This window comes from Arachis hypogaea, chromosome 6, assembly GCF_003086295.3.
Source record: "Arachis hypogaea cultivar Tifrunner chromosome 6, arahy.Tifrunner.gnm2.J5K5, whole genome shotgun sequence".
Taxonomy (NCBI): Eukaryota; Viridiplantae; Streptophyta; class Magnoliopsida; order Fabales; family Fabaceae; genus Arachis; species Arachis hypogaea.
The window spans coordinates 54,381,016-54,395,842 of NC_092041.1; the positions used below are offsets into that span (position 1 = coordinate 54,381,016).

The 14,827-nt window shown below is 39.0% G+C and overlaps 1 non-coding gene across 1 annotated transcript; it reads right to left on the reverse strand.

The window, feature by feature from the left end:
• Window positions 1–1,179: 1,179 nt before the first annotated feature.
• On the reverse strand, window positions 1,180–1,283 carry LOC112700418 (small nucleolar RNA R71). Its single transcript, XR_003153326.1, has one exon. It is a non-coding gene; the product is annotated as a small nucleolar RNA R71 (small nucleolar RNA).
• Window positions 1,284–14,827: the final 13,544 nt, after the last annotated feature.

The window sequence follows — 14,827 nt, forward strand, 5'->3', positions numbered from 1 at the left end:
CTTTCTTGTAAAGAAAAGTTCAATCTTTAAATTCTAGAATCTTATCTTTTAGTTTCTTGTTTGTTAAGTAATTAATTTTAATTTTAAAAATTAAATCTTCTCTAACCATATCTTTTTAATCATATCTTTTTATCTTATATTTTATATCATATCTTTTTCAAAAATTTGATTTTAAAATATCTTTTCTAACTTCTTATCTTCTTATATTTTCAAATTTTATTTTCAAATCTTTTTCAACTAACTATTTGACTTTTTGTGTGTTTCTTATCTTTTTCAAAACCACCTAACAACTTTTCTCTCTGTTTAATTTTTGAAAATATCTCCCTCTTTTTCAAAAATTCTTTCTTTAATTAATTAATTGTTTTAAATTTTAATTTTAATTTTATTTCTCAACTTTAATTTTCGAAAATCATTAACTGCTTTTCAAAATTAATTTTCGAATTCTCTCTCTCTCATCTTCCTCTATTTATTTATTTATTCACTGACGCTTCTCTTCATCTAAAATCACTGCCCCTATCCTCACCTTTGTGTTTGGATTCTCCTTTCTTTATTTCTTTTCTTCTTCTACTAACAATAAGGAACTTCTTTACTGTGACATAGAGGATTTCTCTTCTCTTTTTTTCTTATTCTCTTCTCTTTCATATGAGCAGGAACAAGGAAAAAGGTATTCTTGTTGAAGCTGATCCAGAACCTGAAAGGACACTGAAGAGGAAACTAAAAGAAGCTAAATTACAACAATCTAGAGACAACCTTGCTAAAATTTTCGAACAAGAAAAGGAGATGGCAGCCAAACCCAACAACAATAATTCAAGAAGGATGCTTGGTGATTATACTACACCTACTTCCAAGTTTGATGGAAGAAGCATCTCAATTCCTGCCATTGGAGCAAACAATTTTGAGCTGAAACCTCAACTAGTTGCTCTAATGCAACAGAACTACAAGTTTCATGAACTTCCATCAGAAGATCCCTACCAGTTTTTAACTGAGTTCTTGCAGATCTGTGAGACTGTTAAGACTAATGGAGTAGATCCTAAAGTCTACAGGCTCATGCTTTTCCCTTTTGCTGTAAGAGACAGAGCTAGAACATGGTTGGACTCTTAACCTAAAGATAGCCTGGACTCCTGGAATAAGCTGGCCACGGCCTTCTTGGCTAAGTTCTTTCCTCCTCAAAAGCTGAGCAAGCTTAGAGTGGATGTTTAGACCTTCAAACAAAAAGATGGTGAATCCCTCTATGAAGCTTGGTAAAGATACAAACAGATGACCAAAAGATGTCCTTCTGACATGTTTTCAGAATGGACCATGATAGATATATTCTATTATGGTCTATCTGAGTTCTCTAAGATGTCATTGGACCATTTTGCTATGGATCCATTCACCTAAAGAAAATGCCTGCAGAAGCTCAAAAACTTATTGACATGGTTACAAATAACCAGTTCATGTACACTTCTGAGAGGAATTCCGTGAATAATGGGATGCCTCAAAGGAAGGGAGTTCTTGAAATTGATGCTCTGAATGCCATTTTGACTTAGAACAAAATGTTGACTCAGCAAGTCAACATGATTTCTCAAAGTCTGAATGGATGGCAGAATGCATCCAACAGTACTAAAGAGGTATCTTCTGAAGAAGAGGCTTATGATCCTGAGAACCCTGCAATAGCAGAGGTAAATTATATGGGTGAACCTTATGGAAACACCTATAATTCATCATGGAGAAATCATCCAAGTTTCTCATGGAAGGATCAAAAAAAGCCTCAACAAGGCTTTAATAATGGTGGAAGAAATAGGCTCAGCAATATCAAGCCTTATCCATCATCTTCTCAGCAACAAACAGAGAATTCTGAACAGAGCACCTCTAACTTAGCAAACTTAGTCTTGATCTGTCTAAGGCCACTTTAAGTTTTATGAGTGAAACAAGGTCCTCCATTAGAAATTTGGAGGCACAAGTGGGCCAGCTGAGTAAGAAAATCACTGAAACTCCTCCTAGTACTCTCCCAAGCAATACAGAAGAGAATCCAAAGAGAGAGTGCAAGGCCATTGATATAGTCAATATGGCCGAATGCAAGGAGGAAGGGGAGGACGTGAGTCCCAATGAGGAAGACCTCATGAGATGTCTCCCATCCAAGAAAGAGATCCTTATTGAGGACCAATGGAATCTGAGGCTCATATAGAGACCATAGAGATTCCATTAAACCTCTTTTTGCCATTCATGAGCTCTGAAGACCATTCTTCCTCTGAAGAGGATGAAGATGTGACTGGAGAGCAAGTTGCTTAATATCTAGGAGCTATCATAAAGCTGAATGCCAAATTGTTTGGTAATGAGACTTTGGAAGGTGAACCTCCCTTGCTCATTGGTGAACTAGATACATGGGTTCAGCAAACTTTACCTCAAAAGAAACAAGATCCTGGAAAATTCTTAATACCCTGTACCATAGGCACCATGACCTTTGAAAAGGCTCTGTGTGACCTGGGATCAAGCATAAATCTTATGCCACTCTCTGTAATGGAGAAGTTGGGGATCATTGAGGTACAGCCTGCCTTATTCTCCTTACAAATGGTAGACAAGTCAGTAAGACAAGCTTATGGATTGGTAGAGGACGTGTTGATAAAGGTTGAAGGCCTTTACATCCCTGCTGATTTCATAATCTTAGACACTATGAAGGAGGAGGATGAATGCATCATCCTTAGAAGACCTTTCCTAGCCACAGTAGGAGCTGTGATAGATTTTAACAGAGGAGAATTAGTCCTTCAATTGAATGGGGACTACCTTGTGTTTAAGGCTCAAGGATCCCCTTCTTTAACAATGGAGAGGAAGCATGAAAAGCTTCTCTCAGTACAGAGTCAAACAGAGCCCCCACAGTTAAATTCTAAGTTTGGTGTTGGGAGGCCACAACCAAACTCTAAGTTTGGTGTTGAATCCCCACATCCAAACTCTAAGTTTGGTGTTGGGAGTCTACAACATTGACCTGATCACCTGTGAGGATCTATGAGAGCCCACTGTCAAGCTATTGACATTAAAGAAGCGCTTATTGGGACGCAACCCAATTTTTATTTATCTAATTTTATTTTATTTTCATTGTTCTTTTATGTTTTATTAGGTTCATGAGCATGTGGAGTCACGAACAAAACATTAAAATTAAAAACAGAATAAAAAACAGCAGAAGAAAAATCACACCCTGGAGGAAGGACTTACTGGCATTTAAACGCCAGTAAGGAGCATCTGGCTGGCGTTCAATGCTAGAACAGAGCATGGATCTGGCGTTGAATGCCAGAAACAAGCAACATCCTGGCGTTCAAATGCCAGGAATGCACCCTGAGGAGAGCTGGCACTGAACGCCAGAAACAAGCATGGGACTGGCATTCAACGCCAGAAACATGTTGCACATGGGCGTTGAACGCCCAGAACATGCATCACCTCGGCGTTTAAATGCCAGAATTGCATGAAAAGGCATTTTACATGCCTAATTGGTGCAGGGATGTAAATCCTTGATACCTCATGATCTGTAGACCCCACAGGATCATCTCAGGATCTGTGGACCCCACAAGATCCCCACCTACCATATTCTCCCCTCTTCAAAACATTCATCCTCTCTTTCCAATAAACACTCTTCCCCAAAACCCTTCACCAATCACCTCAATCTCTCTTCCCAATTACCCCCTTCACCACTCACATCCATCCACTCTTCTCCATAAACCCCACCTACCTTTAAAATTCAAAATTTCTTTCCCACCCAAACCAACCCTAAATGGCCGAACCTACTCCCTCTCCCTCACTATATAAACCCCTCCATTCTCCTTAATTTTCACATAACACAACCCCCTCTTCTACATCTTGGCCGAATACACCTCCCTTACTCTCCTCCATCTTTTCTCTTCTTCTTGTTCTTTTCTTTCTTCTCTTGCTCCAGGGCGAGCAACATTTTAAGTTTAGTGTGGTAAAAGCATAAGCTTTTTGTTTTTCCATTACCATTGATGGAACCTAAGGCTGGAGAAACCTCTAGAAAAGGGAAAGGGAAGACAAAAGCTTCCACCTCCGAGTCATGGAAGATGGAAAGATTCATCTCCAAAGCCCATTAAGACCACTTCTATGATGTTGTGGCCAAGAAGAAGGTGATCCTCAAGGTCCCTTTTAAACTCAAGGAAAATGAGTATCTGGAGATCCAACATGAGATCCAAAGAAGAGGATGGGAAGTTCTAACCAACCCCATCCAACAAGTCAGAATCTTGATGGTTCAAGAGTTCTATGCCAATGCATGGATCACTAGGAACCATGATAAAAGTATGAACCCGAATCCAAAGAACTATCTTACAATGGTTCGGAGGAAATACTTAGATTTTAGTCCAGAAAATGTGAGGTTGGCATTCAACTTGCCCATGATGCAAGGAGATGCACACCCCTACACAAGAAGGGTCAACTTTGATCAAAGGTTGGACCAAGTCCTTAGGGACATATGTGTTAAAGGAGCCCAATGGAAAAGAGACTCCAAAGGCAAGCTGGTTCAATTAAGATGACTGGACCTCAAGCCTGTAGCTAGAGGATGGTTGGAGTTCATCCAACGCTCCATCATCCCCACTAGCAACCGATCTGAAGTTACTGTGGATCGGGCCATCATGATTCATAGCATCATGAATGGAGAGGAAGTAGAAATTCATGAAGTTATCTCCCTTGAATTCTACAAAATAGCCGATAAGCCCTCTACTTTGGCAAGGCTAGCTTTTTCTCATCTTATTTGCCATCTATGTTACTCAGTTGGAGTTATCATAGAAGGAGACATCCTCATTGAAGAGGATAAACCCATCACTAAGAAAAGGATGGAGCAAACAAGAGAGCCCACTCATGGACCCCAAGAGACGCATGAGGAAGCTCATCACCAAGAAATTCTGGAGATGCCTCAAGGGATGCACTTTCCTCCCAACAACTATTGGGAACAACTCAATACTTCTCTAGAAGACTTGAGTTACAATATGGTTCAATTAAGGGTGGAACATCAAGAGCACTCCATTATTCTCCATGAAATTAGAGAAGATCAAAGAGCAATGAGGGAGGAGCAACAAAGGCAAGGAAGAGACATAGAAGAACTCAAGGACATCATTGGTTCTTCAAGAAGAAAGCGCCACCATCACTAAGGTGGATTCATTCCTTGTTCTTATTTTTCTGTTTTTCGGTTTTTATACTTATTATGTCATCTATGTTTTGTGTTTCTACTTCATGATCATTAGTATTTAGTAACTATGTCTTAAGGCTATGAATAATTCCATAAATCCTTCACCACTCTTAAATGAAAAATGTTTCTAATTCAAAAGAACAAGAAGTACATGAATTTTGAATTTATCCTTGAATTTAGTTTAATTATATTGATGTGGTGACAATACTTTTTGTTTTCTGAATGAATGCTTGAAGAGTGCATAATTTTTGATCTTGTTGTTTACGAATGTTAAAATTGTTGGCTCTTGAAAGAATGATGAACAAAGAGAAATGCTATTGATAATCTGAAAAATCATGAAATTGATTCTTGAAGCAAGAAAAAGCAGTGAAAAAGCAAAAGCTTACGAAAAAAGAAAAAAATGGCGAAAAAATTTAGAAAGAAAGAGAAAAAGCAAGCAGAAAAAGCCAATAGCCCTTAAAACTAAAAGGCAAGGGTAAAAAGGATCCAAGGCTTTGAGCATCAATGGATAGGAGGGCCCAAGGAAATAAAATCCAGGCCTAAGTGGCTGAATCAAGCTGTCCCTAACCATGTGCTTGTGTCATGAAGGTCTAAGTGAAAAGCTTGAGACTGTGTGGTTAAAGTCGTGATCCAAAGCAAAAAGAGTGTGCTTAAGAGCTCTGGACACCTCTAACTGGGGACTCTAGCAAAGCTGAGTCACAATCTGAAAAGGTTCACCCAGTCATGTGTTTGTGGCATTTATGTATCCGGTGGTAATACTGGAAAACAAAGTGCTTAGGGCCACGGCCAAGACTCATAAAAGTAGCTGTGTTCAAGAATCAACATACTTAACTAGGAGAATCAATAACACTATCTGAAATTTTAAGTTCCTATAGATGCCAATCATTCTAAACTTCAAAGGAGAAAGTGAGATGCCAAAATTGTTCAGAAGCAAAAAGCTACAAGTCCCGTTCATCTAATTAGAATTAATATTCATCGATATTTTGGGATTTATAGTATATTCTCTTCTTTTTATCCTAATTGATTTTCAGTTGCTTAGGGACAATCAACAATTTAAGTTTGGTGATGTGATGAGCGGATAATTTATACGCTTTTTGGCATTGTTTTTAAGTAGTTTTTAAAAAGATATAGTTACTTTTAGGGACGTTTTCATTAGTTTTTATGTTAAATTCACATTTCTGGACTTTACTATGAGTTTGTGTGTTTTTCTGTGATTTCAGGTAATTTATGGCTGAAATTGAGGGACCTGAGCAAAACTCTGATAAAAGGCTGACAAAGGACTGTTGATGCTGTTGGATTCTGACCTCCCTGCACTCGAAATGGATTTCTTAGAGCTATAGAACTCCAAATGGCGCGTTCTCAAGGCGTTGGAAAGTAGACATCCAGAGCTTTCTAGCAATATATAATAGTCCATACTTTATTCGTGATTAGACGACGTAAACTGGCGCTCAACGCCAGTTCCATGCTGTATTCTGGAGTCAAACGCCAAAAACACGTCACGAACCAGAGTTGAACGCCAAAAACACGTTACAACTTGGAGTTCAACTCCAATAGAAGCCTCAGCTCGTGTAAAGCTCAAGCTCAGCCCAAGCACACACCAAGTGGGTCCCAGAAGTGGATTTCTGCATCAATTACTTATTTCTATAAACCCTAGTAGCTAGTCTGGTATAAATAGGACCTTTTACTATTGTATTTTCATCCTGGATTGTATTTTTGATCCTATGATCACGTTTGGGGGCTGGCCATTTGGCCATGCCTGAACCTTCATCACTTATGTATTTTCAATGATGGAGTTTCTACACACCAGAGATTAAGGGTGTGGAGCTCTGCTGTACCTCAAGTTTCAATGCAATTACTACTATTTTCTATTCAATTCTGCTTGTTCTTATTCTAAGATATCCGTTGCACTTCAACATGATGAATGTGATGATCCGTGACACTCGTTATCATTCTCACTTATGAACGCATGACTGACAACCACTTCCGTTCTACCTTAGACCGGGCGCATATCTCTTGGATTCCTTAATCAGAATCTTCGTGGTATAAGCTAGAATTGATGGCGGCATTCATAAGAATCCAAAAAGTCTAAACCTTGTCTGTGGTATTCCGAGTAGGATTTCGGGATTGAATGACTGTGACGAGCTTCAAACTCGCGATTGTTGGGCGTGATGACAAATGCAAAAGAATCAAGGGATTCTATTCCAACATGATCGAGAACCGACAGATGATTAGCCGTGCTGTGACAGAGCATTTGGACCATTTTCACTGAGAGGATGGGATGTAGCCATTGACAATGGTAATGCCCTATATACAGCTTGCCATGGAAAGGAATAAGAAGGATTGAAGGAAGACAGTAGGAAAGCAGAGATCTAACAGGGACAAGCACCTCGACACACTTATCTGAAATTCCCACCATTGAATTACATGAGTAACTATATCTTTATTTTCTATTTATTTATTTAATATTCGAAAACTCCATAACATTTATTATCCGCCTAACTGAGATTTACAAGATGACCATAGCTTGCTTCATACCAACAATCTCCGTGGGATCGACCCTTACTCACGTAAGGTATTACTTGGACGACCCAGTGCACTTGCTGGTTAGTTGTGTGGAGTTGTGACTAAGTGTGATTCACGTTGAGAGTGCTACCAAGTTTTTGGCGTCATTGTTGATGATCACAATTTCGTGCACCAGGCAGCATTCTAGGTGTTTAACGCCAGAAATGGCAGCATTCTGAGTGTTCAGAAAAATGCCCAGTAAAGAAGGATTCCTGGCATTTAACACCAGCCAGGGTATCTGGCTTGGCGTTAAACACCCAAAAAGGCAGTCAAGTGGGTGTTAAACGCCAGAATGGATAGCATTCTGGGCGTTTAACGCCAGGATAACACAAGGGAGGTAATTTTTTTTCCAATTTGATTTCTCTCAATTTTTCATGTTTTAATTTATAATTTTTTGCATCAAACATATTTTAAACGTTCATCTTTCAATTTCTATTTTCAAAAAAAAAAATTAATAATCTTTCCAATTCTTTTTAATTCTTTTTCAATCCTTTTCAATTCCTTCCAAAACGTTTTCAAAACTTACATATCTTTTCAAATTCTTTTCAACTCTTTTTAATTTTTCTTGCATACCGTAATAAGTTTTCAAAATTAATTGCATCATTCTTCTTCTACTCCCTTCTATCTTATTTTGCTCAAGGACGAGCAAAGCTTTTAAGTTTGGTGTGGAAAAAGCTCAGCTTTTTACTGTCCATAACCATTAATGGCACCTAAGGCCGGAGAAACCTCTAGGAAGAGGGTCAACAAAGGCATGGAATAGACATAGAGGAGCTCAAGAACTCCATTGGTTCTTCAAGACGAAGAAGAAGCCACCATCACTAAGGTGGATGGTGCACGAATTTGTAATCCGTACAACTAACCAGCAATTGCACTGGGTCGTCCAAGTAATACCTTACGTGAGTAAGGGTCGATCCCACGGAGATTATTGGTTTGAAGCAAGCTATGTTTATTTTATTATTCTTAGTCAGGATATTAATTAAAATTATCAGTTGAAATTATTAGATTGGAAAAATAAAAGAGAATAAAATCGTTACTTGTTGTGCAGTAATGAGAAATATGTTGGAGTTTTGGAGATGCTTTGTCCTCTGAATTTCTGTAATGTAATATTCAACTCAATTGTTTGTAAAGCATGTCTACGGCAAGCTGTATGTAGGGTGTCACCATTGTCAGTGGCTACCTCCCATCCTCTCAGTGAAAATGGTCCAGATGCTCTGTCACAGCACAGCTAATCAGCTGTTGGTTCTCGATCATGTTGGAATAGGATCCATTGATCCTTTTGCGTTTGTCATCACGCCCATCAATCGCGAGTTTGAAGCACGTCACAGCCATTCAATCCTTGAATCCTACTTGGAATACCACAGACAAGGTTTAAACCTTCCGGATTCTCAAGAGTGGCCACCATCAATTCTAGCTTATACCGCGGAGATTCCGATTAAAGAATCTAAGAGAAGCTCATTCAGTCTGATGTAGAACGGAGGTGTTTGTCAGGCACACGTTCATAGATTGAGGGAAGTGATGAGTGTCACGGATCATCACCTCTTTCATAATTAAGCGCGAATAAACATCTTAGATCGGACCATACACACGTTTGAGTGAAATAGAAATAATTGCATTAATTCATCGAGACGCTGCAGAGCTCCTCACCCCCAACAATGGAGTTTAGAGACTCATGCCGTCAAAAAGTATGTAATTCAGATCTGTAAATGTCATGAGGTACAAAATAAGTCTCTAAAAGTTGTTTAAATAGTAAACTAGTAACCTAGGTTTACAGAAAATGAGTGAACTAAGATAATTGGTGCAGAAATCCACTTCTGGGGCCCACTTGGTGTGTGCTGGGGCTGAGATTAAAGCTATCCACGAACTGAGGCTTTTCTTGGAGTTGAACTCCAAGTTATAACGTGTTTTGGGCGTTCAACTCCGGATCATGACGTGTTTCTGGCGTTTAACTCCAGACAGCAGCATGTACTTGGCATTCAACGCCAAGTTACGTCATCTATCTTCGCGTAAAGTATGGACTATTATATATTTCTGGAAAGCCCTGGATGTCTACTTTCCAACGCCGTTGAGAGCGTGCCAATTGGACTCCTGTAGCTCCAGAAAATCCATTTCGAGTGCAGAGAGGTCAAGATCCAACAGCATCAGCAGTCCTTTTTCAGCCTAACTCAGATTTTTGCTCAGCTCCCTCAATTTCAGCCAGAAAATACCTGAAATCACAGAAAAAAACACACAAACTCATAGTAAAGTCCAGAAATATGATTTTTGCCTAAAAACCAATAATATTCTACTAAAAACAATTAAAACATGCTAAAATCTACATGAAATTACCCCCCAAAAAGCGTATAAAATATCCGCTTATCACAACACCAAACTTAAACTGTTGCTTGTCCTCAAGCAACTAGATAAATAAAATAGGATGAAAGGAATTAAGAAGTAATAATGTCTAAGAGTTTTAAATGGAGCTCAGATTCTTATTAGATGAGCGGGGCTTGTAGCTTTTTGTTTCTGAACAGTTTTGGCATCTCCCTTTATCCTTTGCAATTCAGAATGATTGGCATCCATAGGAACTCAGAATTCAGATAGTATTATTGATTCTCCTAGTGTAGTATGTTGATTCTTGAACATAGTTATTTTATGAGTCTTGGCCGTGGCCCTAAGCACTTTGTTTTCCAGTATTACCACCAGATACATAAAATGCCACAGACACATGACTAGGTGAACCTTTTCAGATTGTGACTCAGCTTTGCTAGAGTCCCCAGTCAGAGGTGTCCAGAGCTCTTGAGCACACTCTTTTTGCCTTGGATCACGACTTTAACCACTCAGTCTCAAGTTTGTAACTTGGACCTGCATGCCACAAGCACATGGTTAGGGACAGCTTGGTTTAGCCGCTTAGGCCTGGAACTATTTCCTTAGGCCCTCCTATCCACTGATGCTCAAAGCCTTGTATCCTTTTCACCCTTGCCTTTTGGTTTTAAGGGCTGTTTGGCTTTTATTCCTTTTGATCCAAAATTTTTTTTCTGCTTTTTCTTGCTTCAAGAATCAATTTCATGATTTTTCAGATCATCAATAATATTTTTCGTGTTCCTCATTGTTTCAGGAGCCAATATTCATAAAATTCAAGATAAAAATTATGCACTGTTCAAGCATTCATTCAGAGAACAAAAAGTATTGCCACCACATGTAATTAATTATAATTTTTATTATTAAGAACTCGAAAAATATAAATTACTTCTTTATTCTAAAAATCTACTACTTTATTCATGCCTGATGATGATGAGAAAAATAAATTATAACTTAATTGGAAATAAAATCAAAATAGATATACTAATTACTACTACTACTACTACTATATATCTCTTAAGGTAAATTTCTATAATAACACAATCACAGAGATAAAGCTAAAAATTGGAACCCAACAACCTGTTGTTTTGAGAAGTAGATGTTCCTCTAATCTGTGGGGTGCTTTTCAAGGATTAATTTTTGGCGCTTCAGCTCCCTTAGATCACGCCCTTGCTCTTCCTGTTCCTTAAGCAGTTTGCAAAGCATGCTACTTTGATTGTTCTGTTCTTCCTTTAATTGGTCCATAGCTTCTTGCAATTTGGAAATAGAAGCCTCAAGATGTTCCCAATATTCGAATTGAGGGAGTTCTGGAAGGACTTCCTGTGCTCTCTTCTTGTTTGAATCATCCTGCAGCTGTTGTCTGTCCATTGATATTCTAGTGATTGGCCTCTCAACTGAGATATACTCTGTTATTCCCATCTTCACTCTGGCATCTTTGCAGAGCATAGAAATTAAGCTTGGATAGGCCAATCTGGCGTCCTTGGAATTTCTGTTTGCTATTTTGTATAGTTCATATGAGATCAGTTGATGGACTTCTACTTCTTTTCCCAACATGATGCAGTGAATCATTACTGCTCTTTTAATGGTAACTTCAGAACGGTTGCTGGTGGGCAATATGGAACGCCCTATGAAATCTAGCCAACCTCTGGCTACTGGTTTTAGATCTTCTCTTTTGAGTTGATTTGGGATGCCAGTCGTGCTAGTGGTCCACCTGGCTTCAGGGATGCATATATCCTCTAGAATCTTGTCCAGACCTTTATTTACCCTCATCATTCTCCTATTAAAGGAGTCTGGGTCATCTTTCAGTTGAGGAAGCTTAAATATCTCCCTGATCTTGTCAGGATGGGTATGAACAATCTTTCCTCTGACTAAGGTTTGATGGTCATAGAGAGCAGCTCCAATTATTCTTTGCCTGTCTGTCTGCCATAGATTAGCATAGAACTCCTGAACCATGTTCCTTCCCACTTTCGTTTCAGGATTGGCCAGAATTTCCCATTTCCTGTTTTGAATTTGCTCTTGGATTTCTGGATATTCATCTTCTTTCAGATCAAATTTGACTTCCGGGATCACTGATCTGTGACTCATTATTTTGTAGTAATGGTCTGAATGTTCTTTAGTTAAGAACTTCCTTGATTCCAAAGTGGCTTTGGAGTATTCTCTTTCTTGCCTCTTGGGGTGGGTTGTTTTCCTTTAGGAGCCATGATTTTAATGAGTATGTTTTTGTGATCACGGATAAACACACCAAACTTAGAGCTTTGTTTGTCCTCAAGCAAAAGAGAAGAAAGAAGAGGGATAGGAGGAGAGCAAGTGTGGCATGGTGATGATGAGAGGGGCGCCGAATTCAATATACAGGGAGGGGGGTGGGAAATTTTCGAAAATAAGAAAAAGATAAGATAGAAGATATGATTTATAAGAGATAGATATGATAAGAAAAAGATATAGTTTAAAAAGAGAAAGATATGAATAATAATTAAAAAGATAAATCTGAATTTTTAATTTTGAAAAAGATTTTAAAAAGATAATTGAGTTTTGAAAACAAACTTAAAAGAGTTGGATTGGATTGGAAAACAATTTGTCTTTATGGATTAAGATATATTTGAAATTTTTGAAAAAGGGATTTTAGAAATTAGGGTTCTTAGAAAACTAATTTGATTTGAAGGATGACATTTTGAAACATGTTTATGCAAGAAATCATGAATTGAAACATAAAAATTTAGAAAAATTATAAAGAAAAACGAATTTTACCTCCTCCCACCATCCTGGCGTTAAACGCCCAAACGATGCATGTTTTGAGCGTTTAACGCCCAAATGCTGCTTCTCCTGGGCGTTCAACGCCCAGCTGATGCTTCTTTCTGGCGTTGAACGCCAGGAAGTCCTTTGTCACTGGGCGTTTTTCTAAACGCCCAGGATGCTAACAATCTGGCGTTAAACGCCCAGAAGGTGCTTCTTTGTGGCGTTCAACGCCCAGAAGATGCTCCTTTCTGGCGTTTAACACCCAGATGGCTACCCTTACAAGCGTTGAACGCCCAATGGGTGCTTCTTTTGGGCGTTCAATGCCCAAAATGTTTCTTACTGGCTTTTTCACGCCAATGAGCTTCCAAATTTCCCTGTAACTCTGTGAATTCAATCAATTGCTATTTTTACCCTTTGAAGATACTTGGACACATACCTGTAAAAAAAGAAATTTATTTAATTAGTAAATAAACTTTGTAAATGGCTGGGTTGCCTCCCAGCAAGCGCTTCTTTATTGTCTTTAGCTGGACTACCACTGAGCTCTAACCAAGTCTCAGTTTTGAGCATTCTTGCTCGAAGTTACTTTCAAGATAATGTTTAATTCTCTGTCCATTAACAATGAACTTTTTGTTAGAGTCATTATCCTGAAGCTCTACGTATCCATATGGTGATACACTTGTAATTACATATGGACCTCTCCACCGGAATTTTAATTTCCCGGGGAATAATTTGAGCCTAGAATTAAATAGCAGAACTTTCTGCCCCGGCTCAAAGACTCTGGATGACAATTTCTTATCATGCCATCTTTTTGCTTTCTCCTTGTAAATTTTTGCATTCTCGAAAGCATTGAGTCTAAATTCCTCTAGCTTATTTAGCTGGAGTAAACGTTTTTCTCCAGCTAACTTGGCATCAAGGTTCAGGAATCTGGTTGCCCAGTAGGCCTTGTGTTCCAGTTCCACTGGCAAGTGACATGCCTTTCCATACACAAGCTGGTATGGAGAGGTCCCTATAGGGGTCTTGAATGCTGTTCTGTATGCCCACAGAGCATCATCCAAGCTCCTTGCCCAATCCCTTCTACGGTTAATTACAGTCCGTTCCAGGATTCTTTTGAGTTCTCTATTTGAGACTTCAGCTTGCCCATTAGTCTGTGGGTGATATGGAGTAGCTACCCTGTGGCTAACTCCATAACGAACCAAAGCAGAGTAAAGCTGTTTATTGCAGAAATGAGTGCCCCCATCACTGATTAATACTCTAGGGGTACCAAATCTGCCAAAGATGTGTTTCTGGAGGAATTTTAACACTGTTTTAGTGTCATTAGTGGGTGTTGCAATAGCCTCCACCCATTTGGATACATAATCCACTGCCACCAGAATATAAGTGTTTGAGTATGATGGTGGGAAAGGTCCCATGAAGTCAATGTCCCATACATCAAACAACTCAATCTCCAAGATCCCTTGTTGAGGCATGGCATAATTGTGAGGTAGATTGCCAGATCTTTGGCAACTGTCACAATTAAGCACAAACACTCGGGAATCTTTATAGAGAGTAGGCCAGTAGAAGCCACTTTGGAGGACTCTTATGGCTGTTCGCTCGCTTCCAAAATGTCTTCCATACTGTGATCCATGGCAATGCCAAAGGATCTTCTGCGCTTCTTCTTTAGGCACACATCTACGGATTACTCCGTCTGCACATCTCTTAAAGAGATACGGCTCATCCCAAAGATAATACTTTGCATCTGTGATCAGCTTCTTTGATTGCTGTCTACTGTACTCTTTGGGTATGAATCTCACTGCCTTGTAGTTTGCAATGTCTGCAAACCACGGCACTTCCTGGATGGCAAAGATTTGCTCATCCGGAAAGGTTTCAGAGATCTCAGTGAGAGGGAGGGACGCCCCTTCTTCTGGTTCTATTCGGGACAGGTGATCTGCTACTTGATTCTCTGTCCCTTTTCTGTCTCTTATTTCTATATCAAACTCTTGCAGAAGCAACACCCATCTTATAAGTCTGGGCTTTGAATCCTGCTTTGTGAGTAGA